Below are 5,606 nucleotides of genomic sequence, written 5' to 3' on the forward strand. Positions count from 1 at the left end.
TTATTAGCTTGAGTGAGATGCAACTACTATAGAGCCATCCCCCAAGAGGATAGCATACATGTGCTCTCAATTAGTGAAGTGGAAGAAAGTTGAGAAAAAAATGGTCTTTTCAGAAGCAGAGAAAATAAATGATAAAACATAAAATTAGAAAATAGAATAAGAGACATAAAGAGCATGATTACTGTTCTAAAGTTCATGTAATTGGGGGGTGTATGGGTAGTTCAGTGGTAGAATGCTTGCCTTCTATGTGAGAGACCTGGGTTTGAGTCCCAGACCATGCACCCCCACAAAAAAATTTTTTTTAATGTAATTGGATTCAAAAAAGTAAGACAAGAAGGAAATGGAGGCAGCGCAATAAAGAGAGGATGACCGAGAACTTACCAAAAGTGATGAAAGACAACACATGGCAGATTCAAGAATCTCTATTAATTCCAAACAGGATAAATACAAGTGAGATCACAAGACATGAAACTGCTGAAAACCAAGCAAAAGAAGAAATCATAAAAACAATCAGAGAAAATAAAAAGAAAAAAATCACTTTCCATTAAAGTACCAACAATGAAACTGACAGCTGACTTCTCAATAGAAATGACAGAAGCTAATAAAAAACAAAAACCAAAAAATTGTTGATGGACAATAGCTGCTCACCTAGAATTTGATACCCAACAAAAATATCTTTGAAAAATGAATGTGAAAATAAGGCATTAACTCACAAACAAAAGTAGCAAAAATTGTTGCCCACATACCTGAAATAACACTAGAAAAAATATGTAAATAAATCTAAATATTGGCTGCACAATATAATAATAATATGTTATTATCATAACTTACTGAGATTGATACTGAGATTTTTCAGCCTTTATTCTTTATAAATATATGCATATAAACCTACACATTTCCCTTTAATCACAGCTTTAGCAGTATTCCCTCAATTCTCATATTCATATTCTCATATTCGTTCTGTTTAAAATCTTTTCTAATTTTATTTGTTTCCTCACCTTTGATACATAGATGGTTTAAAACTGTGCTAATTTCCAAAAAGTTTGAATTTTCTAGTATTCTTTTATTATTATCTGGCTTGATTCCAACATACTCAGAATGATTTAATTCATTTAAAATACATTGAGATTTGCATTATGGTTCCGATTATGATCAACTTTTGTTCTATGTGCTGTTAAAAGAATGTGTGTTCTTCCATTGCTAGACACAGTGTTCTACATGTTATTTAGATAAGGTGTTTTTTTAAATTGTTTTTTGGATCTTTTTATATTCGTTTATAAAATATCTATGAATATTTTGTTTCTTTGTAGAATCTGTTACTGAAAGAGGCATGTTAATGTGACCAATGAGGAGTTCCTGAATAATTCTGCCCATTAGAAGAGCCCTTGCCTAAAGCTAGGTGATTTTGGAGTTGAGATTCTAATCCAAGGTCCAATGCCCATGCTTTGTTCTTCCTGCTATGGCTGCTATATGTTCTCATCCACAAGTTAGAATTGGCAGTTCCCTGACATTTGGGGGCTTGTCCCAGTGGTTTCTCCAAAGTTTGGACTTAAAATTTTATCTTCTCTCATTTTCACTAGTGTTCATCAAATCTTGGATACTGTGGGTTACCAGGCTCTCAGCCATTTAGTCAGCTGTCCTGGGCTTCCGCTACTGAATAACTCAAGAAACTGGACAAAGAGGTTGGAGAATCACAAAAGGATGACTAAATCTCAAAGTTGGTTATAAAGACTGATAATATGTAGCTCCTCCCAACAAACACACACACACACTTTCGTATATGCATCTCCTTTGTCTCCTCTACCTACTGAATTTAGGCTCTGGCAGCATTTTGAGTGAGGGTGGGTGATATGTAGGTTATAAACCTTTCAACATCCTTGCAGAATGGAAGAGGCAGCTTCAAAATCATAAAATGGTTACAGATGTGGAAATCATGTATCAGACAGGTTAAATAACTTGTCAAAGTCACTAAGCTACTAAATGGTGATCCTAAAACCAGGACAAATGGAATAATTATCAATAAAGTAGAACCCTGGTTCTTAGTATCCTAAGTCTTTTACCTCTACACTCATTTGCACTGCACACTCTATGAAAAGTGGTTTCATGGAGAGGAAAGACCACAGGCTTTGGAGTTAGAAAGGTATCCACTTCCAAAGGTCTATCTATTTCCAAATATGTGTGTTAGTTAAGTTCTCCGAGCCTTACTTTCCTCATCTGTAAATTAGGATAACTTATACCTATGATTGATAAGATATTTTAATTTGTACATCAAAAGGATCTGGTAGAGGCTGGGCACATGGTAGAGGCCCAACAAATATTCATTTGCCGCTTAGGAAGATACTGTTATGAAGGAGGGAGCCACCTGCTCAATCTCCCTGGGCAGCAAGCAGTTTATCAAAGAGAACTTACCTCACCCCATTGGGAAACTGAGTCCAAACCTCAGCCTCAAGGTTGCCATTTGGAAGACAACAGCACTAATAGCAATTAATTTCCTCAGTGCTAGTATTTCTGTTAATTATTCAGGAAACATACTCATATTCTGGCAACAAGCGTACTTTCAAAATTGCAGCCATTTTTTAACCTTAATAAAGCCTCCTTCCCATCTTTTCTCTTATGTTTTACAATTGACATCTCAATTCCAGAGAATTTAAAGTATATGGAAAAACAGGCAGAATTTTTTTCTCCTCCCTCCAATAACAATTGCTCCCTAAGAGAGAAACTAACCTCCCCTTCATTCACTGGGTTCAGGGAATTGACATTCTGTGCCTTGCCTAATCCCCACAAAGTGTCAGGAATTATTGTTATTCTTTCAGACATGAGGAAACTGAGGCCAAGAAAGATTTAATCCTTTTGGTCAAGATCATATAACAAATGGAAGAGTCAGTACTTGAGTCCAGGACAGTCTGAATACAAAATCCAGGCTTTTTGCATGCTTGTATTAGGTACTTACCATTTCTACTTACCAAAATCCCCCCCCCCATCCCCGCCAACACACACACACAGATGCTCCCCACTCATGCACATGCATGCACAGATGGTGCACACAGTTTATTGCCCCCCCGAGTCTATTACAGAGAAAAGGAAGCACCTCTTATCTCCAACTGCTTCTGTCCTTTACACCTACAGCCATTGAACTCCCACATGAGATCCACGAATGTCTGTGAACAGCAGATAAGGATTCAACTTATTTCTTTGTAGACATGAAAGACATTGTGTTAGATACAACATAAATATTCTTCTCGAACAAGTGGACTAGCTCAAAAACTGTAAGGAAAATATTATTGATAACTAGAAGATGTATAAGCTCTTTGTAGGTGCGGCCCAGGACATTTACTTTCTTTGGTTCCCCATGGAGTCGATCCCCTATGGATTAATGGAATAAAAGAGGCCAGGGAACATCATGGTGAAGAAAGTTCTTTGAAGACAACTAGGTATTATGGGGCCTCATCTCAGCACTCCTGCTGATTTGTCACGTGATTGGGGAAGACCACTTGCCTTATCTAAGCCCTTGTTTTCTCATCTCTAGAATGAGGGTCTGAGCAGAAATATCCTCAGTCCTCTTTCATCTCTGAGTCTATGGCACTCAGCCAAACATTTGGGAGACTATGTTGTCTTCCACCTACATCTTTATACTCATTAGCATGCATCTATCTCACCAGTCATCCCCACTGCAGGGGAAAATCATCTTTTCTTTTTCCCTTTCTGGACACTGCAGATATTAAAGGTTGAGGAACCTCTTTTCTCCTGATTGACTCTATTTACAAACAAATACTTCTTCTATGGGAAGAAGGTGATACCCACTCATTTCAGAAGGTCTTCCCCAGCAAGAGGGTGAAATATTGAGGTGTGAAGTTTAGTTTGTCCTCCAGTGCAACTAGCAAATAGTCAGAAATGATATGGAACAATATACAATTTCATTTATTTCTGATAAAAGAAATTTCTGCTTTAATCAGAAATAAATGAAATTGAGGATATGAAAACAACAGAAAAAATCAACAAAACCAGAAGTTGGTTCTTTGCAAAAATTAGTAAATTAATGGAATCTTAGCTAGGATGACAAATAAAAAAAAAAAGAGAGAGCAGATGCAATTAACTAAAATTATAAATGAGAGATGGAACATAACTACTGACTCAGCAGAAATAAAGGTAATGAGAGAATACTATGAGCAGCTAGCTATATGCTAATAAACTAGACAACATAGATGAAATGGACAACTTCCTTGAAAAGCATGAGCAACCAGCATTGACTCAACAAGAAATAGATGATCTTGACAAACCAATCACAAGTAGAGATTGAATAAATCATCAAGAAGCTCCCCAAAAAGGAAAGTCCAGGACCGGATGGCTTTACATGTGAATTCTACCAAGTATTCAAGAAAGAATTAGTACCAATCCTGCTCAAACTCTTCAAAAAAGTTGAAGGAGAGGGAAAGTTACCTAACATTCTATAAAGCCAACATCAACCAATACCAAAGCCAGACAAAGATACTTCAAAAAAATCAAATTACAGACCAATCTCTTTAATGAATATATATGCAAAAATCCTCAACAAAATATTTTCAAATTGAATCCAGCCACACATTAAAAGAATTCTACCCCATGAACAAGTGGTATTTATTCCAGGTATGCGAGGGTGGTTCTACACAAGAAAATCAATAATTAATGTAATACACCACATCAGTAAATCAAAGTGGAAAAACCACATGATCACCTCAATTGATGCAGAAAAGGCATTTGACAAAATTCAATACCTTTTCTTGATGAAAACACTTCAAAGGATAGGAATAGGAGGAAATTTCCTCAACATGATAAAGGGAATATTAGAAAAACCCACAACTAACATCATACTCAATGGGGAAAGATTGAAAACTTTTACTCTAGGATCAAAAACAAGATGAGGATGTCCACTGTCACCATTGTTATTCAACATTGTGCTGGAAGTTCTAGCCAGAGAAATAAGGCAAGGAAAAGAAATGAAAGGCAACCATATTGGGAAGGAAGAAGTAAAACTCTCACTGTTTGCAGATGACATGGTACTATAAGTTGAAAATCCTGAAAAAAAGCACAGCAAAGCTACTAGAGCTAATAAATGAGAACAGCAGGGTGGCAGGATACAAGATCACCTCAAAACTAGCAGTGTTTCTATACACTAGTAATGAGCAATCTGAGGAGGAAATCAAGAAAAAAATTCCATTTACAATAGATGAAAGAATCTAATATCAAATATTTAGGAATAAACTTAACTAGGACAAAAACGACCTCTACACAGAAAACTACATGAAATAAATCATGGAAGACCTAAATAAATGAAAGAGTATACTGTATTCATGGATTAGAAGACTAAATATAGTTAAGATGTCAATTCTAACCAAATTGTTTTATAGATTCAATGCAATATCAATTAAAATCCCAACAACTTATTTTACAGAAATAGAAGAACCAATAACCAAATTTATTTAGAAGGGCAGTGTGCCCCAAATAGCTAAACATATCTTAAGAAAAAAAAACAAAGTAGGATGTCTCACAGTGCCTGAATTTAAAGCATATTACAAAGTTACAGTGGTCAAAACAGCATGGTCCTGGCATTAAGATAGATAGACTAACCA

The 5,606-nt window shown here is 35.9% G+C and overlaps 1 non-coding gene across 1 annotated transcript; it reads left to right on the top strand.

Annotated features, from left to right (window-relative positions):
* Nucleotides 1–210: 210 nt before the first annotated feature.
* On the top strand, nt 211–281 carry TRNAR-UCU (transfer RNA arginine (anticodon UCU)). Its single transcript has one exon. It is a non-coding gene; the product is annotated as a tRNA-Arg (tRNA).
* The last annotated feature ends 5,325 nt before the right edge of the window (nt 282–5,606 follow it).

The sequence above is a fragment of the Tamandua tetradactyla genome, chromosome 13 (genome assembly GCF_023851605.1).
Source record: "Tamandua tetradactyla isolate mTamTet1 chromosome 13, mTamTet1.pri, whole genome shotgun sequence".
NCBI lineage: Eukaryota > Metazoa > Chordata > Mammalia > Pilosa > Myrmecophagidae > Tamandua > Tamandua tetradactyla.